Source organism: Mustela lutreola, chromosome 13, assembly GCF_030435805.1.
Source record: "Mustela lutreola isolate mMusLut2 chromosome 13, mMusLut2.pri, whole genome shotgun sequence".
In the NCBI taxonomy this organism is placed as follows: domain Eukaryota; kingdom Metazoa; phylum Chordata; class Mammalia; order Carnivora; family Mustelidae; genus Mustela; species Mustela lutreola.
Window position 1 is genome coordinate 4,881,391 of NC_081302.1, and position 26,766 is coordinate 4,908,156.

At 39.3% G+C, this 26,766-nt stretch overlaps 1 protein-coding gene across 2 annotated transcripts in view; it reads left to right on the forward strand.

Moving 5' to 3' along the window:
• Nucleotides 1-26,766, forward strand: part of NALF1 (NALCN channel auxiliary factor 1) — a 617,494-nt gene that overhangs the window by 526,603 nt on the left and 64,125 nt on the right. The window lies entirely within an intron of this gene.

Genomic DNA, 26,766 nt, shown 5'->3' on the forward strand with positions numbered 1-26,766 from the left:
AGAGATGGACAGATTAAAGACGGAGAGATACCAGGATAATTGATGGTGAAAGTTCTGGGAAGAGGAGATTTCAAGAGCAGTAGTGGAAAAATTTACATCAGAAACGGTGGAGGATCGGGGTAGCCATTTCTTCCTTGTGTGTGGAGGAAGTAGCAAGCAGATGAATGTTTTGAGTAAAAGAAAAAGAAGATTGACAGCTTCAATCAAGATGTCCTTGATCTCAGTCCAGCTAGAGGCTGATATAGAAATTGGGAGGTTAGGAAAGTGCAGATGATTTGTGGAAAAAAAAATACTAAAAATACCAACAGGCAGAGGAACAGTTAAGAACAGAAGACATTCATTTACCTTGAATCCTATCACTGTTTTTTCCAAACTTTTTTCCAGTAACCTTGCTGCATTGTGGAAAGGGGAATTTTATATAACATGGGAAGTTTAGCTGAATATGCAAAGCAGATAAAAAAAATCCAATGTGCTCTGGAAAACATGCAAAATATTCAAAAGCTAATGCCTTTCTGTTAACTCTTCTGCTTCTTAGACCATTGTTTGTAGCGTAATAGGATCAGGTAAAAGTATTATCATTGTGAGATTTAAAAGAACAAGACAACTCAGTAGGGATTAGCTGGTAAGTGGTTTCATTTCCTATAAACAAACTATTTTATTGGGCATCCCAGATTAGCTAATATATTCAAAATATCTGGTATTCCTTTTTGCTCTGGGGTTTTTAGATTATGAGAAACATGGTAGACTCACCCACTCGTTCACTTTTTCATTCACTTACTCATCATGTTGTTGGAGCTACTGAGTGTCAGGGAATATGAAAGGAGTGTCAGAGAGAAGGAAGGCGGAAAACGCTCCACGCAATCCCTACTTCCAGGAAGCTTACCGTTCGGTGTCTTATGTCATCTTCATGTATGTACTGCATGAACAAGTACCAAATGACATGGACTTATTAGGAGTGTTTCTAATTAAAAAAACAAACCAGCCAACCATTGTGCTTTGGAAGGTAGATGGTAATTCTAACATTACACCAGGAGTTTAAGAAAGGCAAAGTTCAACATTGAGTACAGATCTATTTCTAGTATGAAAGGGGCTTAAAAATATATGTGTGTGTGTGTGTGTATGTATTCATTTTATTTATATATATTTATATAAATATATATTTTATGTATTTATATTTTACATATATATGTGTGTGCGTGTGTGTGTGTGTATATATATGCTATATATATATATGTAATATATATATATGCAACCTACCTACTGACTGACTCTTACTTCTACTAAATACACTCAAACTTTCATTTACCTGAATGACAAGTGGACCATTAGTGTGACCTCTGATTAAATGGGTAACTGATATTTTGCAACACGTTTTAAGCATCTTATAAAAACTTACCCTTAATCATGATATAAAAGGAAACACATTGGCTGCTTTTGGTCGGCTTTTCTCTTCAATTTTTAAATCAGCAAAGTTAAAGGCATAAATATAGTAATAATATATAGTAAAAATTTAACACACTGTAAATGGGAAAGAACATTTACTTTAAAAGATTCATGGGAGGATTACCTGATGATAGTGTAGGGCAAAAATATAAACACCTACCATCATATTCATTTCATCTATGAAACTCTTACTAGCTTGCTTGTTCTCTTAGAGTAATTTTGATTAATGCTTATAGTTTAGAATATAGTTAGTATATCACTTCCAGAAACTTTCTTACTGATGTTTTTGAAATAACAGGTGAGTAGAAGAAATGGCAGAAATTGATTGATAGAATATGGGTCGGGACAAAAGTCGAAATTAGGGACACAGAGGAGAGAGCTGGAAATAGGAAACACGCTTATACCCTTTAGGCATTAGCTTTAAAAGCCAGTTTCAGTAGCAGAATGAGTGACTTCAAGTAGCCATTTTCTAATGTAAAGTTAATGAGAACCTGACAGCCAGAATCCAAATTTAGATACTGATAATGGCTCTTCTTGGCCTGCGGACAACTTAAAACAGCTAAATCTTGACCAAGGGAAGAAATAGAAAGCTTCTCTTCTGCGTTGTTGAGTTTTAAAAGGAAATTGCCTAAAGTAGACATGAATATGTCATTCTTCCTTTTCTGAGAGAAGACAATTGAGGCAAAACTAAGAATACCTATTATCAATTCTAAAGATGGTATGGTTGATGATAACAGAAAATACAGTTTTATTAATAACGAGGATAATTGTAAAAGGAAAAAGAGTCTTGTAGAAATAATTAAGACATTTTTAACTCCAACAATCAAAATGCTTCTCAGTCATTCCAAATGACTGTAATCTTAAATTAATAAATTGGTAGCTTTCCAATTGATACCCACTGTACGTTATTTCTAAATCAGTGTTAAAGAAAACAGTTATTTTAAATTACCAGAAAGCTCAAATAATTCTGTAGAACTGAATAAAAAACTGGAATATGAACACAACATTCTGTATCTTGTATAACTTATTCAGGAGAAAGATCATTTAATTTCAAAATATTTCTTGAACAATTTTCTTTTGTAATTTTGTATTTTCTCTTCCTTTATGTATTCATTTTTTTAAAATATACTTGTTAAGGTTAACAAAACAGACACCAATATTTTTAGTAAGAAAGAGTTAGGAATCAGAATATATATATATATATATATATATATATATATATATATATATGTCTAGCTAAATTAAAAGATGGCTTTCAGATTGTAGAATGTTTTAAATTGTATTTAATTTTTTTTAAGATTTTATTTATTTTGAGAGAGAGAGAAAGCGCAAGTTATGGGAAGGGAAGAGAGAGAGAAGGAGAAGCAGACTCTCCGCTGAGCAGGGAGCCCGATGCGGGACTCAGTCCCAGGACCCTGGGATCATGAACTGAGTTGAAGGCAGACGGTTAACTGACTGAACCACCTAGGCACCACAGAATGTTCTAAATTTTAAACAACAGTGCATAAAATTAGATTTTTAAAATTTAGAAATGATGTGTTTATCTCTTGGTGAAGCAACGGACTCGGAGTGTAACAGACTTTACTCTGACCTACCAGTGTCACAGCTTTGCCAGGGGAGCCACATCTCCACGGTCCTTTCCTCCATCCCTCCAGATCTAAGCAGTTACCCAGAACTGGCATGCCTTCGCTGTGGCCTTTTTCAAACCCTTCCTTCTTTTCTCTTCTCACTTCTTTCCTGCCAACCAGATAAAGCACGTCCCTGTTAACTCCACCTGATCCACCACGGTGGCCTTTTCTAACAGATCTCCCTGCCAGGATGCTTTTATATGCCCAGGGTCCCTCTCCGAGGCCAGAGTCCATCTTCCTAAATACACAGTCATCCTACTGCCTCTGTGGTCCAGAAGCTTCACTTGTCTCCCACAACCCAGAGATTGGGTAGAAAAGTATTTGGAGCAGAAATAACGTCTCCTAAAAGTGTGGCTCCAATCTTTCTTTGCATTGTTCTGCCACATCGTCCTGCCTCCTGGTGTTAGCGCTACCGAATCACTCACCGTGCCCTCACTGCTGTCGGTGTTCCACTAAAGAAAGCGGTTCCGTTGTTCCCTCAGTGTGTGAAATGCAGCCTGTCGTCCCCCGTGTGGATATATTCACGACATGCAGTAGTGAGCTTTGGGGATACGATTATAAAAAGATACAAATTCACCAGTACAAAATTTTGTATGAAAGTGAAATATCGGTTAAAATAAAAAAAAAAAATTAAAATAGGTCATTAGAGCCCTGGAGATTCAGGTTCTTTTCTTTTGAAAGCTCCCTAGAGAGGTGGTTATTAACTTTGCTGGTATTGCAGACTCCACGGAGCAGGTCGTAAACATGCTGACTCCTCTCCCCAGCAAAGTGCAGGGGAAGGCCCCCACAGAAATCCGTAAGCCGTGGACGGCATTCACAGGACCCCTCACTCCACCTCTGTGATCCAGGGATGCCTCGATCAAACACATCACAGCAGGATGTCTGCGGAGCATCTCCCTCTGGAGAGTGCTTTGTTCTCTCTCAGAGGCTGACCAGGTTTTCACTATGGAGTTCAGCTAAAAGGAGATTATTTCCCTAAGGAATCTGCCTACCGTTGTTCTTTTTCATAATTCTTCTTTCGTGGGGCATTTTTCCTTCTTCTCGGCACTATCGCTTTGCACCCCAAAGAGAGTAAACATGTTAGGTGTGCCAACTTAATATTTGCGATTCTCCTCTGTAACCAAGTTGAAGATCTATCTTAATGACATCATATGTTAATTCTTCAGGTGAAAAGCAAAACTTTATATTTGTATAATGTGGAAATAATCCCTTTCTATATGGGCAGTTAAATGTGACAATGGCTTCTTTTTTTCTTGTCGACTGAATAAAACTATGGAGACAGAGATGACACTGTTCAATCTACTCTTTATTTTCAAGTAGTATGGTAGGACTGATTTATTGGTCCGATGGTGGAAATTTTACAGTGAATTTAAGAACCAGAGCTGCAAAAATAAAAAAACACTTTATACCTATTGAAATTAAGGATACATTTATTTACAAAGTTATTTCCACGCATTAAATACTGGTTTCTTTCCTGTCATCTGTGTTAGCAAGTCCTGATGTTCTATTAATTACAATTATGCTTGGCAAGTTTCAAAGACCTAAATCTTAGTGCCTTAAGCAAAATAGGGACGTCTTACTCCCTCAGATAAAGGGGGCCTGGGCGGTGAGGACGGGAGGGCAGCTTTACGGTGGCAAGGACCTCAGCTGTCTCTGTGGGCGTGCCACACGTGGTTCTTAGGATATTCATGTTCAAGAATGCTCCCCGGGCTCTGGCTAGTCCCACAAAACACCTGGAAGAAGGGGAAAGACAAAGAAGGCATTCTTGCTCCTGTAAGCACATTTTAATTTTCCTGCCTGGTTTCTCACGGGGAAAAAATTTAGATCCCATGACATGTTTAGCAGCAAGGAAAGACAGGGAATGTGAACTTTTAGATGGAAGAGAATGCACCTGGTTAAAATATGATGATATCGTGCACATCCGTGCATGAGAGTAATGACGGTTTATTTTAACGTCTGTATCTTAAGGTCAATCTCGGTATAGATTTTTTAAAAGTATTTTATGACTGAGGGAAAGGAATGCAGCTGAAGCAATGCTAAATGAGATATCCCTGATATGTATGTGTGTGCATGTGTGTGTATGATTATCTCTGTGTGTGCTTGTGTGTGTGTGTGTGTGTGTGTGTGTGTGTGTATGTCTCTGTGTGGGTGTCTGCGCATGTCTGTCTGTGTTTGACAGTTTTATAAATATTTTGCAGAAGGAAAAGTTTAGAAACACAACTTAGCTAATAAATGACTTGTTAAAATATTAGTGACACAAGGCACCCAAGAGCTTACCCTAAAATAATCTTGCTCTGTCAACAAGTGACTAAGCAAATGATGTTGGAACTCAGTGCTGAACTGGTCATAATTAAATTCAATTCAAATTAATGTAAAAGCAGGTGATAGTTCCTGTTTTTGAGAAAAGCCCTAGCCAAATGAGCCAGCCCTTTCTAATCTTTGGTCTGATACTTGGTACATACATTGAAAATTTGGTCAAAACGTTGCATGTAATCTGCTTAGAAGAATTAAAGGATGACTGTCATTTTTAAAGCCTGATAAGGTAAAAGGTTCCATTCTGTTATCTACCAATAGATTAGGGAGCAGAAGAAATGAAGAACCTCCATGAGAAGCCACGTCCTTACTGAATCACGACTCTCCCAGTGGCTCCCTCGTTCTCAGGTGGTGCAGTGGGGGGGGGGGTGTGTGGTAAATGCACTGTTGTGTGTTTGCAGAGCTAATACTCCAAGACACACCGCCACCCGAAGGAACTGTTACCCCTCGGAATAACTCCGTGGTGTGTGCTGTGGTGCAGAAACCTATGACCACTTCTTGGTTTCTGGATAGACGTCCTGCTGGTAGAGCTTGCTGCCACTCTCCACTGCTCTTGGGATGCCCGATGCTCTTCTCAGGGACATGGGCCATTTCTAAACATCTCATGATGATTTGTTCCCATGTGAAAATAAATGTAATTGCTTAGGGGTACAAATAATACAAAGAAAGTCCACGTGACCCTTTCTCATTTTCCCCCACTGGTCTTACCTTGCAAAGTGAAGAGATCACAGCGGGAACGTGGAGGATGCTTTCCATCAATCCTATGATGTTCCTGCAGGTTCACCCGTACGCGTTTACTCAGCTGCGTGTGCACGCGTGTGTATTTGTAAACAATTTAATCGCAAGTGTGGGGGTGTGTATACACCACCCCAGACCAAACACAGTTCCTAAGAACCCTCATGAGTCCTTTTTGTAGCCAGCCCGATTCCCCTCGCCCATTGCAAACCTTCATGCAGGTTCCTTTTAGCCCGTCCTTTATTCATCTGTGCTTCTGCCACCTCTTCGCATGGCTCTATCGTCACTAATTCTTATTTGTCTGTGGTCCTGGCTAGACTGTAACCTCCATGCTGACCCCTATTTCCAGCTTCTTCCATGTCGCATGGTGTGAGGTAGGTGACCAGTAGCATGTGGGGACTGACTGCCGGATTCTGAGGGAGAATGAGATAAACAAGGTGTGCTGGAAGGAGCCTTGGCCAGGAGAGGACCGATCTGGGAGAGGCCTGGAGTCCGCCACCGGCCTCGCAGGAAAATGCTTGCTTTGTGGAGCTCAGTTAACCCTCGTAGAGAATGAGGCAGAACAGGCCCCGAAGCCGTGCTTGTTCAGTAAATGGCCTGTGCAGGAGGAGAACCCATCGGGCTCTCGGGTCACTGCCGGCTGGGTTCTACTGCGCCCACCGCCTCTGAAACTGAGGGGCCCGAGGCCGCTGCCGTGCCTCTCTCTGGAAGACCGTGTTCAGACTCTAACGGTGGTGCCGGACCCTGGCCTGAAGGACAAACTGGCCCATCACTGAGCGATAGAAGGGAATTTTGTTAGCAATTCACACAGCTAATGTTGTGCATAATCATGGTACCTGTTCTCTCTCTCCCCTCCTTGGGCAGTTAGAAATTGCAGTGGTGCACTGTGACTTCGCTCAACTTCTGTGGGGTGCTTTCCCCATGACACTACACTTCTGTGTTCATAGTTGAACAACAGATGATCTATAAAGTCATAGGTGTGAACCTCTTTCAGCCAAACACGAGAGGGGGGGACACTTAGAGCAACGGGAACAACGTGAGTAAGAAGGAGGGAATGCAACAGGGAAAGCAGGTGCTCATGGAGCCGTGCGAACCCTCGTTAACCAGCCACAGAGGTCGGCATCTATTTGCCAGGATCGGTGTGGGCAAAGCACCCTGGTAACTTACCGTGAACAATGATGTCTCCTGTTTTACAATAAAAATGTGATTTCTCTAATTTCAGGAGAATAAAGTAATAGGCAAAGTTTCTATATTTTAAATAAAATATAAAGACAAAACACTTATGAGTAGTTTGTACCCATGCCAAAGTCACACGGGAATGACGAGGTTGCTGAAAATCTGTCCAGGGTATAGAGAAGCGTACTTTGCAAGAGAAGAGTGTAGATTTACACTGTATCTTAGGCTTGCTTGTAGAATGCATATGCTATCTTGCCGAGGTCACTGAACCTTTCCTTCTTGCTGGGCTGCTTTGAAAAAACATTTAACCTTCCTTTGTCTCCTTTGCTAATATTAGGAATAGAGATGATGACATTTGATACAAATTTCAGAAAATTTGAAAAACTTATCTCTCCACACTTTAAAGAAAATCCAAATATTATCAGTCTCATATTTTTGTAATTCCCTACAGTGAGGCTAAATTGCTTATTTCTTCCTTAAGCAATAGTTCAGAAATACTTAAATTATTTAGTTTGTGTTTATACCACTCTCCTATGGGAAAAAAGTGACAAAAGTTCCAACATATTAATTACCTCGGAAAAATAACTTCATATTCTAGACCAAAGGAATTGTTACGATTTTTCTAAATATGTTTCATTTTAGAAAATGTCAGGTCTATGGCATGCCTTGAAACTAATGTTTAAAGTTTAAAGACTTTAATGTTTAAAGTTTAAAGAAACTAATGTTTAAATTTTAACATTTAACAGTTGAATTAAAATAAAATACCGTATTGAGGGATATGTTAATATTAGTAATAAACAAATTCAATAATGTGGCTAGATGGAGAATAACATAGAAATTCAATAATCAAGGAGGAAAAGACAAGCAACCCAAAAGCAGTTCATGAAAGGAAAATAATTGGTCAAAAATAGAAAAGATATTTAATCTTATCATAATTAAAGAAATAGGTAATATAACCAAAATTCAAGCACTTTTTAAATCAAGCAGTTGGAAAAATTAAAAAAAAAAAAAAAGGGTGGATGATACTAGCTTTCATAAAAGTGTGCTGGCAACATTTCTCAAAAGATAAAATTCCTTCCGACCTGTGAGGTCATCTTTAAGGAATTTCTCCTGTAGAAATAATTCCAGAACCAAACACAAACCTAAGGGCAAGACTGTGTAATGCAGCAGTGTTTGAAGGAGAGAGAGATCAGAAATTAACCAAATGCCCAGTGATCAGGAAATGATAGATTAGGTCACAAAACATATGGCCATCAAGATGAGCATTGTATAATCACAGTCATCTCTAAGTCAGCATTAATCATGAAATCAAATTGAACAACAGAATCATAACAATGTGATTCTATTTATATATATTATACATACATATATATAATATATATATAAAACCAAAAAATAATTTTGCACAGACATCTGAGTAGCCACACAGGTGCATATAAATGTAAATGCATAGAAAGACAGCTGGAATAATAAACTAGTCCCTGCTCTTCCTTTTACGGAAACCAGTGGGACATGACATTGGGTCAGGGTAGAGGTGGTCGCAAAAGGCATGCTTGTCTTTTTTTAAAGTCACACTACAGCCGTATTTATAAAAAAATATTCTTGGATGTGGGTGGCCTCATGGACTGAGTGTGTCATTAACAAACAAAAGAAAGCTGCGTGAGCCCAGTTGATGATAAGAGCATGCAAACTTGTAACGGCAGTCGTGAGAATCTACAGAAAAATAAACCACCCAACTATTCCCCATCACTCGACCTGGGAAGTTGCTTCCCTACTGTGAGATCAGCCCTTAGTTTTATCTAAATTTGCTAACTGGTTTATAAACAAAGTTGGGGTAATTATTTCAATTTAGTCAAAGAACCATATGCTTCCCCAATGCGTTTCTAATAGAAACCAGTTAAATGAACATAATCTTTGAAATGTGATGAGAAGCAAATTGTGTGTGTGTGTGTATAAACCAATGATTATAAACCAACTTTTTAAAATTATTTATTTATCTAAAATGACCTCAAGAATTTTTAAGAATTTGGCAACAGAGTTAATGAGAACATCATTAATTCATCCCAACGGAAAAATCCTATTCAGTCATGATAGAAAATAAGGATTATAACATCAAAAGCAATGGCACAATTCTCATATTTGGGGGTTTCAATATCAGGAAGGGGGGAAAACTTATCTTGTATCTGAATCTTCATCATGAAATTAAATCTGGCCAGAATTTCACAAGGAATTGTCGGCTCCACTGCTAGTTCAGCCGAAGGTTTTCCATCAACTCCTGCTGTGAGGTGTCTGAGAACACCAGCTGGGCAGAAAGGGGGGCTGTAAGCCCTGCCCACAGCGTTCCGCCCTCTGGAAAGACCTAAAATAATTTTTATAGTAGAGCGATCTAATAGGATGGCACTTATGGACCATTAACAAATAAATGGAGTATAGCAGCCATAAAAGTAGGTGGTAATCTACGTGTTCGGGAACTTCAGTGACCTAGTATGGTTTTTGTAATAACCAAGCAACGATCCGCAGAACGCTTGCTGTGAATCCGTGGGTGTAGGGACGTGCTGTATGAGTGTACGTATGCACATACGTTTGCTCTTGTATGTAGGCTGTATGTGTTAGCACGTGCGTATTGACATATATGTATGTATTTGGATATATGTATGTATGTGTGTGTGTGTGTGTGTGTGTGTGTGTTTGCTGTCATTGCCATTTTGTGGGGTACTGGGAGCCTATGTATTTATGCATAGAATATAGTTTAGCTGCTAGATTAAAAAGAACGCTCCAAGAGTGACCAGCCGTTCTATCTGCCAAGAATGTTTTCTAGGATGTGGGACGTTGCTAAAGTCCCCAGGAAACCAGGATGGTTGGTTAGCTTAGCCCTCCCTGGCATGTTTTATTTTTTTTTAACCTTTGCCACCCACTTAAGGTCATCGCTCCTGATCTTAAACATTTGACAGAAGAGCCTGGCACCGTCCCATTATGAGCTTCAACTCTGTAATGCTCTTCACTCTGCCCAAGTACTCCCACGCTGGACACCACAAGCAGACAGTACAATTACTGCAGATTATTTAAAGTGATATGTCACTTTGGTTTTCATGATATATTGAAGTCACTTATACACAATGACATGATCTTGCCCAAGAATGAGAGAATGAGCCCAGGGCTAGGCCACTCAGTACAACCCAGTCGTACAGTTTTTGCCCTGATAGTATTGGCCATCTATGTGAGTCGGGAGCCTCAAGCTGGTCAGGTAGTCTAAGTGATGTCGTTTTATAAGCAGTACTTATTTCTATCATAATGTAAAATTTTAGCATAATGTAAAACGTCTATATCAAATTACTTTTAGAAGTGAAGACATTCAGATGCCTGGGTGGCCCAGTCTGTTAAGCAGCTGTCTTCGGTTCAGGTCATGATCCCAGGGTGCTCGGATCGAGTTCCCCATCAGGCTCTCTACTCAGCAGGGAGCCTGGTTCTCCCTCTCCCCCTACCTACTGCTCCCCCTGCTTGTGTTACCTCTCTCTTTCTCTCTCTCTCTCTCTCTCTCTCTCTCTGTCAAATAAATAAATAACTTTTTTTTAAAGATTTTATTTATTTATTTGACAGAGAGAGATCACAGGTAGACAGAGAGGCAGGCAGAGAGAGAGAGGGAAGCAGGCTCTCTGCTGAGCAGAGAGCCCGATGCGGGACTCGATCCCAGGACCCCGAGATCATGACCTGAGCCGAAGGCAGCAGCTTAACCCACTGAGCCACCCAGGCGCCCATAACTTTTTTTTTTTTTAAGTGAGTGTATTCATCTGGGGAAATAGATCCTATGGGAAGGAACTGCTGTTTCTGTTTGATATATAGTATAAGCATTATCTGAAAAAAATACTGGTTTCCATGCATTCTTTATGGTAACTTCCTTTATTTGTTACAATCTTAGGTAGAAGCTTGTTCAGTGTTATTTATTCCTTAATGTGACTGGTAAGCATGTAAGTAAATAAGGAAATAAATTAATAAATGTGATTTGTTGTTAGGTCACATTATTAGTGCATTGAAATAAATACTACTTTTTGTTTTATTTTAAAGTTCATTTATAAAATGCAAAGTTAGCTCTGACACAGTGAGTACAAAATGAGTTAAGTGCAATGTAACGTTGAACACTGGAGAACATTAATCTGGGTTTCAGAAAGTTAATGATCTAGCTGTCGACAAATGATCCCAGAAATGCTTTGCAAAGATACATGTGACCTAGATAGATTTCCATGCCCAGATAGTTTGTTGAAATGCATAGAAAAAAAAAAGGAAAGTCCTATCCCTAAAAAATGTGCTTTGAAATTTCCACTTTGAAGCTGCAAAAGTCAAGCTATTTGTCGTCTGATATATTTATTACTTTTTGTTGAACAATAGGGGATTTATTTACTCAAGTTACTGTAAATCTAGAAGTAGTTCAGTCTCCGAGCTCAACTTAATCCAGTGGTTCCTGCCCTATTCTCTTTATCATTTTCTCAGCTGTGACCTTTGTATATGTTGACTTAGGGACATCTTGTTGTTTTCCCTTATTCTGGATTCCTTCTTTTGATTCCCTGGGACCTTCTAGCCCTGGTTCTCAACACTGACTTTTACTAACTGACCACAAATGGTTCTTTGTCACTTGGTCCTCTTTCTCCCAGTCTCCGTGTGCGTTTGTTTTTCAAACTTCATTTTGTGGCTTCCTGGTGGAAACTTTTTGCACAGTGTGGGTTAGAATCCAATTATCTTGCTAAGATGATCTCTGAGAGTACGGTTTTACAGAATGAACAGGCTTGGTGTTTGGAAAGGGACTAAATGATATCTATCCCAAGTCTTGGGGCTCTAAATTCCTCCATAAAATGATTTTCTATAGATTTTGAATACAAGCCCTTTATCTGATAAAACATTTGCAAATATTGTCTCCCATTCTGTAGGTTGCCTTGTAGTTTTGTTGACTGTTCAGGAGGACGCTGGATGTGATAAGCATTGGGTGTCATCAGCAACTGATGAATTACTGAATTCTACCTATGAAACTAGTGATAATAATAATAATAAAAAAGACCATCTACTTTCTGCCTAAATCCTTTTAAAGATAGAGAGCTTGGGGCCTTTTCTGCCTCAGAGAGCTTTCCTGTGAACTCTTCTTTCTTTTTCTTGAAACTGAAAGTGAACTCCATGAAAGTAGCACTTGGCAGTTTTAATTTAGTATTACACATCCACACATCCTGTTACACCATGAACATCCTTCAGTATCGAAAAGCAACTTGGAGTTCTTTTGCTCTCTGTGCCTTGATGCATATGTTAGATGCATCAAGTATTCTGAATTTCCTATCATTAATCTATTCATAAACACAATTCCTTTTATAGATCACTTATCATTCTGGTCCCCTTGTATTTGGATGTTTTTCACTTTGTCAGTATAGGGTAAGAATTTAACCCAATACTCTGTGTGTGGTGTCATCAGTGCCGAATAAATCTATAGTATTAGCTCAACCTGGTAACATCCTCTTCTCCAAGAACTCCAAGATCAGCTGGTGTCGTGGTGTCCGTATCATCCTAACGGGTCACATCAAGCTTACATAATTAGCTGCAGATAAATCACACCTCAGGTAGTTACACAGCTGGATTTTAGACTTACGAAGGGACTTTGTGTGTCTCCTAATTAAATTTCACCATGGTAGATTTGAGCGATCTTTCAAGCTAATTATGATCTTTGACTCAGAGGCTATTAGCTCTCTCTTTAGCTGGAGGAATGACACATGACAACATGAAATGTTTTGTTTTACCTTGAACTTCAAATGCTTTGGGAGACAATGGGAGTGGGATTTTGCATTGAAAAACCAAAACAAAAAGAAACCATGTCTGTTTTACCTGAAACACTGATTTAGTACCCTAAAGTTAAAAAATAAAAACCTAAAATAAAAAGTAACACTCAGTTACTAATCATTTGCTGTTGCCCAAAATAATACACCAGGTTGTTTCACAAAGGTATATACTAACAGGAAGCATATTTCCCTTTGAAAAGGAGGTCTGTAACTTGCTAACTGCATCCAGCAAAGCCTAAGTTATTTAGAACTGAAATTTCCCTTATTCCAATCCTGATAGAAGATTTTCAGAGCCAATACAGAAGGGTCTTTATGATGTTTCGTTACCCCTGTAACACCCCAAAGCAGTCTTTCTGCACAGTCGTATCACTCACCTGCTAAGGTCCTTCTGCAGAGATGGCTGCCCATGCCTCTGGCTACCTCAGGCATCAAGTGGTGGGAAATAGGTCACTGGCCTCTTCACAGATGGGAGAGTCCCCTGATGCAATTTCTTAAGATCAAAGAGAGAAACCCATCTCAGTGATGCTCTGAGGCTCTTTGTAACTATCCCAGCGGTTTTTACCAGAGCAGATGAGATTAAATCTGAATTAAAAAGTAAAATGTGGGAAGGATGATTTTGAAGTCTCCTGAGTGCTCATCATAGCTCTTTTACACACTGGCATTTTCTCCAAATACTAAGCATATGTTAGATGCATCAAGTATTCTGAATTTCCTGTCATTAGTGAAACAATCCTTGCTCCATGAAAGGTGAGACCTTGACTATCTGATTTACTGCTGTACCCCAGGGGCCGGGGGAGGGGGGCAGTCAATGGTCAACAGCTGAGTCAAAGGTTATGCATGACTGTGTGCATCTAAGTTTGTTATGCATTCTACTGAGGTAAAGAATGCATAGCCCACAATTTACAAAGATAGGAATACACAGTACTCTCACTTGTAAATTCTTTTTAACCAATTGATTCTCACAGAATGTTTTTGCTTATTTTTGCAAACTCTTCTATAAGTAATCAAACTATGGTTGCACTTGACAAAAGTGTGCAATCCCAAGGTGAATGTTGAGATATTTTTAGTTATATTAACCATGAAAAGAAAGTGATATCGTAAGAAGTGTAATAAAACTTCACTCATTTGTCAATGTCATGATGAGACCCACTTCCTTTCTGGATTGGACATTGGCAGCGTATTTCCTCCACTTTTGTGCTGCTTACAAGGTGACCGTTATGTACACGAAGTATTTTTAAGTTTAGTTTGATTGAAACATTTTCTTCATCACTTTCTTAGGACTAGACCATCAACACAACAATGAATCAAGCTGGATTTATATCATTTACTTATTTCTGTGCTGTAAACTTCCATCCCTGCTGATCTCAAGGTACAACGTGACATCCCTGAATGCGGAGTGCAAAAGAGATACACAATAGCACATCGATATCTACTTTTCAGTGTCTCTGCCCCGTCCCCCAAACAGATGGGACTTAATCTCAAACCCAGATAATAGTAACATGCAGTACAATAAGAAGTGAAACATTTTGGTTATATATTGTCTTTGTTTCTGGTATCATTTATTTAACCATAAATTTCTATAATTTCATTTTTAGTAATGTCTGCTCCTGATAACTACTTTGCAAAATCCCTAGAAATTTAACAATGGAATTTCCCATCAGTATGAACTGGCCCCACAAGTCATGGACTATCCTTGTTGTCTAAGAAGCATATTTTCACTTTGAACATACAGTGTCAGATAATGTTAATATCACTTGTGCCAATATCTGAGTTCTCAAATTTCTTAACATATTGATGATGTCTGCCTATATGAAGAGGCCAGTAAATGTGTTGATCAGTTGACACAATTCTACCTATTATTTGAAGGCACAAAAGGAAAGTGACTAAGAGGCAGACAAACTGAGTCCAAATCTTGGGTCTGCCCCTTACTAGGGGGACATAACTAAGGAAATGACCCTGGATGCTTCACATTATAACATGGTGATAATAGTAAAAACAATTTTAGACGGTGTTATAAGCATTAAATCAGAGGTTGTATATCATATATGAGCTTAGCATATAGTAAGAACTTGGAAAATATTAATAATTGCCAATTTTGGATTTGTCCTTCCAAATGTTTGTTTAGCAGTTGAATTTTGAGGTCTAAAAAGTAGAGCTGGTCATTTTTGCCTTACTTAAACCTTGTAGGGATGTCAGCCAATGACTCAGTAAGGCTGTGACTGTTTCTCTGTCACTCAGAGAGTGAAGGGCCCACCCATGGGTGGGTTATACCTTGCTCAGCAACCACTGTAGACAAAGAAGTTCAATGCTGACCCATCCTCTAATGTAATAGGAATCATTTCACATTAGGAAATACTAAAATATAAAGGGATGAGCAGGAAAAAAAAAAAAGCAAAGATCGTTCCTGATGATAATGAATATAGATAAAAAAAACTTTCTGCCAGTAAAAAAGGAAAGGCTAAAAGAGTTCACTATGTTTTTGGCCAATACACCACTATTCGGGGGGAGGATACACAAACTTTAAAAATGTGTCTATTTTTCTTGCTTTGAAACAGGAATCGTATGTCTATGAATGAAGTACATGTTTTCTGTGTACCTATATTCTCTTCCTTGAGAGGTAGAAGATTGGAGAGTGTTTGCAAAATGCCTATAAGGAGAAAATTAAGAGAAGTTCAACATGTCCTCAGTTCAGCAATCTTACACTTTTAAAGAAATACTGTAATACAGATAAACTAATTAATTTGGAAGAGAAAAGATAAAGTAAATATGGATTGCCGTAGATCCAATAATATGTATTGACTATTACTGTGTGTTTTCTTGAGTTAGTATAAGTAAACTGGATGTTTTAGGGTGATCAGCCAATAGGCTAATAACAACCAGGAAGTATTTGTTTGATTGAATTACACAAGAGTGAAATGTAATTTTTCAAAAATTGGAGACACATTGGGGGGGTGAAATTAGGCAATGAGAATTTTTAAATGATTTGTCAGTGACAGAAGATTTCACTCATGATATGGGCTGTGTCACATCACTTATCGCAGGTGGCGTACTTACTTGAGGACAAGTGTTTCACAAATGTTCCCATTTGGCTACAGAGATCATCATTCCTCACCCCAATAATGATTTTTTGGTTATAATGCTAAAAACTCTTACTAAGCCATTTCTATGACTTTACTGACCTCCATCCATCCCCATCTCCACCTTGTAATGTAGACCCTTCTCCAGCTCCTCAGTCTGTCCAACGTCTACTTACTGTTCAATGCCCAGTGGAAGTCTCATTTCTCACAGGATGCTTTTCAGTGTTGTGTGAGGCTAATGGTGTGAGCTTCTGATGGAACAATCTGAGTTCAAATTCCTGACTCTGTTACACTGTCCCTGTGTCCCCTTGACAGGCTAATCCCTTTGATCTCTGTTCTATAAAGTAAGATTGAGACATCTCCCTCACAGGACCGCTGTGGTGTTTAAATTGCCGGAACACGTCAAGTGCTTCACCCTTTGCCTTCGTGAACTTGGCATTTAATGATTATGAACTCATCTTATTCTTGCCAAGTTCCTATGTGGTTATAGTTTAGATAAACCCATTTAATGCTTATTGACTCAACATCTGTCACATTACAGATATCGTCGACTGCACTGGGAATAGATTCAGTGGTTTGTGAAAGACAGAGTCCTTGCCGTCATCAAGCTTATATTCTGGTGGGAGAGGCACACGGTAAACTAGGGAAGACATGAATGCACAATAAGGTGGCACACGATGGAGTCTACGAGGGGTGGAGTCTCCTCCCCTGGAGAGCTGTCAGTTGAGCAGGATGCTGAGGGACATATGAAGGTCCTGGAGAGGCAATGATGAGGTGGGCGGAACCGAATGGGGAACGCGCTGATATGCTCGGAAAGACGGATCTTTCTATGATCAGAAAGAAAGCATATCTTTCTGATATGCTCAGAAAGAGGCCTTGGTGGAGGGAGAGAATAATCCTGATTGTGACCGATTAGGTTATAGATTAACAAGAGTCACGCTAAGGAGCTACTAGTGTTCCATAAGTCAGTTTATAGACCGTGCTGTGGGATTTGTATTTTGAATGACGTGATCTGATGACAGCATGTGAACATCATCAGAGATGCTGGGGACACCAGCTCTGAGCTGAAAAGGACTAGGGTGAGGGGGCCTACCCGGCCTCTGTGTGGAATTTAGGAACTAAGGTAGCTTTCTGCTGCTATGGGTGGTCTCCTGAGCAGGGCATGGGAACATCTGCAAGATAGTCCCAAGCGTGTCTGCCACCTGGAGAAGCGCAAGCTATCAGTCACTTGGTGTCTCTTTTGATTTACAGGCAAATGAATTTAGGAACAACCTGCCAGGTGTCTAAGTTATTGCTAAGTAGATGTACTTCATTGTTCCAAGACCAAAGTGGTCACTTGGTCAATGGAGGTAATAATACAAGAAAGAAAAATAAAAGAAGCGGGAGAAGGAATTGATACAAAAAGAGAGCAGATAACATCAGTTCAAAGTCTTCGCAAACCTAAATTCATTTAACCTGTCTTTAAAAATTCTAGGCACTGGTTTTGAAAAGCCATGTAATAATAGAATGAAGCTATTTCCAGGAAATGAAAACCTACATGCACATTCTAAACACCATTCTTTCATAGACTCACACAATCTCACTTTTCTGTCAAAATCCAATCATGTAACTCCCAATTAAACGTGACAAGAAAAAGTCCCTCTCAGTAGCAGACCACTGATGAATGAACCGTACATTAGCTTATACTGTGTCAACACCCTGCCTTTTTTGGCTTTTCCATAATTACGTTCCAGGGCTTTCTTGGAAGCCACCTCAAAGTTTGTAAACTCTTCCTGTGCAGCAGGTCCTAGGGCAGCAGGCCATTGGCTGTCGCGGTTGACAGGTGTTCCTCTCCTGCCTGAGGGCACTTAGTCTGAGTCTGGGAAGGCAGAAAGTTCTACCTCTCCCTACGTCCGCACGGTCTGCATAGCACAACTTGCTGTTCCACTTTTACCAGATTTGTGTCTTTTTAATTGAGACAAATGAGCATGTGCCTTACGTTACTAATCCCATGACTCCATTTCTGATCGGCCCAAAGTGTGACTTGCTAGGACTTCCTGGGTTTACTGCTTTTCTGAGTGGGCTCCGTCTGATGAGGTTAAAATGGAGGCATTGACTGGAGAACAAATTCAACTCCGTGATGTGCCCAGACTCATGAACACTGGCATTTTGCTTGTTTCTATCCTCCAAAAACTATAGCACAAGGTGTTAATGAAACTAAGCATGGGTAGTGCTCCAATCGCATATGTCCCACATCTAATGTCACTACTGCCCATGGTTCCCTTATGGTCACGAGGGACAGAAGATGTGGCCATCCTCCTCCTTCTAGCCTTCTCTTCTCCAGCTCCCTTGTTGGCTTGTTTGTTTGTTTGTTTGAAGTATTTGAAAATTCTTGTTAACTGGAGCGCCTGGGTGGCTCAGTGGGCTAAGCCTCTGCCTTCGGCTCAGGTCATGGTCTCAGGGTCCTGGGATGGAGCCCCGCATGGGGCTCTCTGCTCAGCGGGGAGCCTGCTTCTCCCTCTCTCTCTGCCTGCCTCTCTGCCTACGTGTGATCTCTCTCTGTCAAATAAAACCTTAAAAAAAGAAAAGAAAATACTTGTTACTACTGCTGAGGACCATATTTGGAACTCTTTTTTTTTTTTTTTTTCTGATATAAATACACTAAGTACCTTTTTGTTTGATTAACAACAGAAAATAGATTTTAACTAATCTCAAATACGTAAATTTACTTTTCCCATGGTATTTTCTCTTGGTAATACGGCTCTTAAATAAATAGATGATTTTTTTCTGGCATATAACCAGCACTACATGTGAGTCAAACATCGGGTCCCGGTGATAGTAAAGAATTTATCTCATCCGCACTTCTGAACTCTTGCTGCGTTAATATTAACTAAGAAGCTTGGAAGAAAATGCCAGCACCCCAGAGACTCTGTTAAAATTGTTCTGATTAGGAGACAAAGCATTTTCTTCTTTTAAAACTTTCCCAAGTGATATTAATGAGCATCTAGGGTTGAGAACCAGTTACGTATAACTGACAGAATGCCCCTCATGGCTAGTGAGTGTTTAATAAAGTGATCGACAGATAGACATTTAGTTGGTCCTTATGAAAATCAAATGTTATGATTAAGTTAACAAATATCATTCCCAACTAAAACTTATATGAAACAAAAGCTTTTAGACAAAAACCCAAGGACAGCATGATTTATGAACGTGTTTTTTAAAAAGATAGATTCTAAAAGAGAGGGAAGGAGAGGACAAAATGACAGAAAAGCAAGAAGACACTTAGGATACAGTGAAAGTATCATGTATCTGTAGTTTAAGAAAATTAGCATTTTGGCCATGTTCTTACAACTGTATTCAAAACTGATACTGTTCTCTTCTGCATCTAGAGATGAAAGCAAAACATTTGTACATGGAAAGTAGACGGGAAGGAGTCACTACAAAGCTATCCAAGTTACAGTGTTTGGCTTCCCAAAGTTGGTAGTTTCATTAGAATAAGAGCATTAATTGGCCGGGGTGGGGGTGGGGATGGAGGGCGCACCTGGGTGGCTCAGTCCATTAAGGGGCTGCCTTCAGCTCAGGTCATGATCTCTGGGGCCTGGGAAGGAACCCCTCTTGGGAATCCCTGCTCAGTAGGGAATTGGCTTCTCGGCTTCTCCCTCTCTCTTCCCCCTCCCCCTCCACTGCTGCATGCTCTTTCTCTCTCAAATAAATAAATAAAATCTAAAAAAAAAAATTAATCAAATAGACTCAATTTTTAGCATCCTCCTGTGCAATTTTCTTCTCTGAATTGTAAAGACCGTTTGGGATTTTTTTCCCCAAATAATATTTTTTTTTCCTTTCTGCATTCCTCTGTATTTATTCCCCAGTAAGAAGATAAGATTGTCAATGAACTCTAGTTAATCTAGATTTCCTTGCCATAAATCATCACAATACACAAGTGTAAACCTGCGACTGAAAATACAATTATCTCCCTATCATGTCTTTATCAATAAAATCCCCAAAGATAAATTTTGCTTTGATAGTAATCTGAGTCACTTTCTATCATTTTGTACAGGTGATATTAAGTAATAGTAGCAATCTTACTCTGAATAGAATAAGACTAAGGAGAAGGATACAACTTCTAGAATCAGGACACTTTCTGAGCTGTTTTCTAACACGTTCCAACTTATGACATATTATAGTTGTTCTAGAAATACAAGTTTTGCTTTAAAAATGTATGTTTACATGTTCATGTAAACAAAGCACATTTCTGTGTTTTATGTTTCTCATCTTAAATCAGCCTCCCAGAAATATTAATTTTTTTAATTAAAAAATTAAAAATTTTTAAATTTTTGTATCTGTTGCAATGTCTCCATCCACATTCATTGTGGATTCATTCATGGTGAACACCATTTGCTTAGAAACGATCTGTTTCTGGAACACTAGAACAATCCTTGTCCGTTAGAACTTTCTGGAAAGATGAGAATATTTATATCTTTGCTGTCCAATACGAACACACATGACTATCAGGGACTTGACATGTGGTAAGTACAACTAAAAACAAAACAAAACAAAACTGCACTTTAAATGTTATTGGACTTTAATTAATTTAAATTTAGAATATCGTCTGTGGCCAGTGGCTACCAAAGTAGATAATGAGCTTCCAGAAAACAACTAGATAAATTAGACTTTATTAAGTTTTACTGCTAACTTTTCCTTAGGCTGCAGGGAATTTGACCATTTTGACTTGTTAAATTGGATGAGAATTTAAGCTTCTGAATAGATTACTTTCAGTGGGTGTCTATGATACCTGAAAGTAAGCCATAATCAGTTGGATAACGAAACTAGCAAGACATCAGTGGGAAATGATAGGTTGTAGCTTGAATGCTAAGTGTGGTATTCTTCTAACGGAGAGCACCTGCGTTTTGTACAGTAGAAGTTTTGCATAGAATTTCCTTCCAGATTCTGCAGAATACTTGGGTCTTTTTTCCTCTTAATGCATGTTCTTTTGTTTTCTGACAGGCCCCTTCCCTGCCCTTGTGAAGAGCCATATTCTTCTGCCCTCATGCCCTTTTTTTTACTTTTATCTTTCCAAATAATATTCCTTACCCATTCATTGTTGCTTCAGCAAAGTGGTGGGAATATTAATAATAATGTTAAGATGCCTGGCAGGGCACCTTTTCATCTGAGATGCTTGATACTCTTGCATCAATGTGAGTATCCCCCATGATGCTTGATAATTGTTAACGATTTCTCCGTTCCTTCCCACTTCCTCACTAAGCCGCTCTTATGCTAGACTTGAGCAAAATGTCCAGGCGTGACCTCTTCAGACACTGCATAATGATACACAGATTTCTATTCAGCACATTTCTGATACAGAAGTCAGCCATATTGAGCCCATGGTGGGCCTGTAATTCCGTCCTCCCTCTGAGTTCAAAATCCCTCCGTCCTTTGAGATCCCTGCTTCCCCTTCCTGTATTCTGATCTCATTCCATCATCATTACCTTTTGTCTGCTACATCGAATTTAGTAAATTCCTTTCAGTCCAAATAACAAATATCCCCATGTCTTCCTGGAGAAGTAGAGAGTTCTTTCAAGTATATGCAATTCAACAGCTCATGCAACTTCTGGTCTTTGTGTACAATACTCTTTCCTTTCCTACTATTTAAGGCAACTTTTTTTTTAAATTTTTTATTTTTTCAGCGTAACAGTATCATTATTTTTTACACCACACCCAGTGCTCTATGCAATCCATGCCCTCTCCAATACCCACCACCTGGATCCCCCAACCTCCCACCCCCCGCTCCTTCAAAACCCCTTCAGAGTCCATAGTCTGTCATGATTCACGTCTCCTTGCAATTTCCTTTAACTCCCTTCCCCTCTCTATCTCCCCATGTCCTCCATGCTATTTGTTATGCTCCACAAATAAGTGAAACCATATGATAATTGACTCTCTCTGCTTGACTTATTTCACTCAGCATAATCTCTTCCAGGTCCGTCCATGTTGCTACAAAAGTTGGGTCTTCATCCTTTCTGATGGAGGCATCATACTCCATAGTGTATATGGACCACATCTTCCTTATCCATTCGTCCAATGAAGGGCAGGTTGGTTCTTTCCACAGTTTGGCGACTGTGGCCATTGCTGCTATAAACATTGGGGTACAGATGGCCCTTCTTTCCACGACATCTGTATCTTTGGGGTAAATGCCCAGTAGTGCAATGGCAGGGTCATAGGGAAGTTCTATTTTTAATTTCTTGAGGAATCTCCACACTGTTCTCCAAAGAGGCTGCACCAATTTGCATTCCCACCAACTGTGGAAGAGGGTTCCCCTTTCTCCACATCCTCTCCAACACGTGTTGTTTCTTGTCTTGCTAATTTTGGCCATTCTAACTGGTGTAACGTGGTTTTAATTTGAATCTCCATGATGGCTAGTGATGATAAACATTTTTTCATGTGTCTGATAGCCATTTGTATGTCTTCATTGGAGAAGTGTCTATTCATGTCTTCTGCCCATTTTTTGATATGATTGTCTGTTTTGTGTGTGTTGAGTTTCAGCAGTTCTTTATAGATCCTGGATATCAACCTTTTGTCTGTACTGTCATTGCAAATATCTTCTCCCATTTCCTAGGTTACCTCTTTGTTTTCTTGACTGTTTCCTTTGCTGTGCAGAAGCTTTTGATCTTGATGAAGTCCCAAAAGATCATCTTTGCTTTTGTTTCCTTTGCCTTTGGAGACATATCTTGAAAGAAGTTGCTGTGGCTGATATCGAAGAGGTTACTGCTTATGTTCTCCTCTAGGATTCTGATGGATTCCTGTCTCATGTTGAGATCTTGTATCCATTTTGAGTTTATCTTTGTGTATGGTGTCGAGTTTCATTATTCTGCATATAGCTGTCCAGTTTCCCAGCACCATTTATTGAAGAGACTGTCTTTTTTCCACTGTATATTTTCTTCTGTTTTGTCTAAGATTAATTGACCATAGAGTTGAGGGTCCATATCTGCCTTAATATTAAACATCTTTTAACCAAGGATTTTTAAAAGTTGCTTTTCTATTCTAATATATTTAAAAATAATAAAATTGCATTTCTTTTCCTCAATTGCATTGATTGCTTATGCAGATCAAACTCATTCTGGTTGGGGGAGGGGGATGTCTCATGAAGAACACCAACTATCCATGGCTGTTGAGATAAGGGAAGTCAGCAGAGTTAGTCTGTCACCATCTTCCTAAGAGTTTTATTTTAATGGATAACACTAGATAAAATTGAAAGATAAATGGACTATCATTCTTAATTCTTAAAAAAAATTCCCCTGTCAATATTAAAGAATAAAAAGGAGTCACAGACTTAAGAGTGACTTATGTAATATTTTGCTATTATGTGTCTCAACCAGGAGATTATGGGTGGCATTAGTCTGGATTCACTGTAACATTTCCAACTGTTTCCTTTTCCTCCTTCATGTTAATCCAAGGAGATAAAAAGGCCAAACTAATTAAAAATTAAATTGGATGAGAAGAACTTATTTCCTGGCTAAAAAATGTTCAGTTGCAATGTCTGAGTAAATTTTTACAGATGAGGAGGAAGTCCTTATGAATAGGTCTCATAATGGAAACACTAGAATTCTCAAATAAAAGTACTCCGGTGGAAACTGCCATAAATGTGTGCAATGACTGTATTGGAAATGTACTTTTCAATCCAGGAAGTTAGCATTTAATTAGTTGTTTATCATGATTTCAGGAAATGCTGTTGAGAGATGGAGCTCTCTCCTCTCTTCTTTCCTATATCTAAACATTAGCATGATGTTTGGTAATCTATCACAAAGAATAATTTACAGAGTAGTGTTTTCTCCCGGAGCAAATGTAAACCATAATTTTCTTATGTTTAAATAGTCTTTGGTTTTCATATTTTTGGTGTCAAAAGACTTCAGCAAAACCATCTGAATAGGGAAATGTTTTTTTTATCAGACTTTACAATCTTCAGCAGATACTTATGAAGCATCAAAATATATAAATATGATTGAACAGTCTTTTTGAAAGGTGCGTCTTTTATCCCAGGAGAATTCAGTGTGACTTCTCACCCTGCTCTGAAAAACAAAACAAAGACTTTTAAAGAACAACTTGATTCTTGAAAGAGAGCAAAGAAGATGAGAGGATAGAAAATGTTCATTCTCTAACAGGATTTAGTGTTAGTATTTGATAGTGGAGCAGGACTCTAACTCTCCCTGTTTTTATTTCTTTAAAAAAAAAGTTGTTAAATATAACAAATTAGAATTTAATGTATAATGTAAAAAAAAAAAAAAAAAAAACACTTCTGATATGGACTGAAGTAAGCCAGGGAAGCTGGGTCTTAAAGAGTGAAGACGATTTTTTTCCTGTGGCTATCTAAGGAACTTTTACATGTGAAAATCTGCAAGAAAAATATCCCGCACCATTTGAAGCATGTCTTCACATGAATTTCCAAAAATGCACAGATGCAGAATGTGCAAAGGCTGAGGGTTTCCGAGCTGTGGAATGCTGTTGTTTGTGCAGAATGAGAGAGACACCTATGGTGGAGGGAGGCACACCCTCAGAGGCAGCAAAAGTGGAAATGCCGAGGGAGGAGATGCCAGGTGGGGGGCAGGTGGTGGTGGCTATCTCACTTGAGTGGAGTTCAAGGGCGAGGTGGTACTTGCTCCTCCAGAAGGGAATGCCTGTGCTCCTTTCACGACGGGGAGGTGGGCCTCAGTAGAAGACAGCTTCGGTACAGACGTTTGGCTTCAGGAATCACCCACACTTCGGCAACGAATATCCACCTGGGGGAGGGACTTAATTTAGACTGAATGTCCAAGAAAGAAAATTCTTTTATTTTAAAATTTTTGAGAAGGGATTATTTTGGGAAAAAAGTATCGAAGATGTGACTTTTTCCTGCATGGTTAATAGGCAAACAGAATGTTGTTTTTCTTGTTCTTGTTGTTTTTCTATTTGATATGATTTCAGTCCCTTTTGGAAAACATGTCTAGGATAAAAGATGTGAAGGAGAAAATTAGCAAAATGAATATAACAGTGTGTAAAATGACTAAAATGGTTATCTTTAGACTTACTCTACAGTAAAGATAAATTCTTAGACAAAATTATTATTAAACAGTACTGACTTGGAAGTCAGTTATTTCTTATGAACAAAGACCGACTGTGTCTTTCCTTTGACTTTATAATAATAGCTTACACTTGGAAGTAGTTTCATAATTCAGTAATTGGTTTCCCGTCTACTGCCCACGTACTGTCTGTAGTATTTTCATTACAAGAACAGTGTGAGGAGCAGGAGATGTTACTTTCCTCCATGAGGACTTTGGGTCAACTGTGCAAACAGCACCATTCAGATCCAAGGAAGGGAGAAATGATAGATAAGCCTCAAAAGATATATAAGAACCAGATGACGCAAGTTCCCCCAAAACACTGGCAATGCTCAAATATTGCCAAGAAGAATGTCATAGGAAAGAACACAGCTACCCATGAAGACAAGCGGGTTAGTCATAGTAAGGCTAGAATTCATGTTCACCTTTTTTTTTTTTTTTTTTTTGGTCTATCGGAGGAAAAATGAGTCTATTCTGTAAAATGCTAGGTCACTATGATAAAGCTCATGCAGCATTTAAACAAACGGTGAATTTGGTGTGAATACACAGGTCTTGGAAGTGATAGCCCATGGGCTGCTCAGGGTGTGGTTCTTTGAATATGAGACCATCAGAAAATTGTAAGAAGCATATTTTCCCCAGAAAAATCACTATAGCAATTAATACTTATTTTATTAACATCAGAACCCTGTGCTGGCTCAGGTTTCTGCCGTGTCATTGTCCAGAGTCAGGGGTAATTCATCGCAGGATTTGAAATGACGTCCCTTTGCGGGAAAATTCTATAGCAAACCTTGCCACAGAACGGTGACACAGACTGTTGCAAAGCCCTTGACGTGCCTCTTATGGACGAGGCCAATACCCAGGGCAGCTTTCCTGTGGGTCCACAAGGCCAGCCTGCTTCCTGTGACTTCTGAAGCTTTTGGCACTGCTTTGTCTGTATTTCTCCTCAGTGACTGGAGTCGTGAGGGAGGAGAGACGGTAAATGAGAAGTACCTTCAACCACACAGGCTTTCTTCGGCAAACCTGAATGACTCACAGAAGCCACAGCGTGGGAACCAAATGGAGATTCCACATCCTTCTCTGTCTTCCAGCTGCTTCCCGGGGCCCCGCCAGAGACCATCCTTCAGTTTGCTGATCCCTGCCTGTCAGTCCTGCTTACACATAGAGCGCCGGCTGTTCATCTAATGCTGTGGGGAAAAGAAATAAGAATCCAGCTTTAAAAGAAATAAGGAGACTGGAAGGGGAAGTAGGAGGAGATATCGGAAGGCCCTTCTCAAGCTCTTTCTGTCCATACGGATGTGTGCTCCAGTCATTTATCCAGGATTCCTTTAAAAACTATTGAGGGAGGGTCTAGCATGTTCCAAGCAGTATGTTTACTGCCGACCCAAAAAATGTGGACAGTTATGGTCCTAGACTTACACCTCAGTCAAAGAGGTTCAGGACTCGGATGAGGGGACGTGGACAAGTCCATGAAGACATAGCAGCACGCAGCGTGACAAAAGTCGCGAAGGAAACCAGCCAG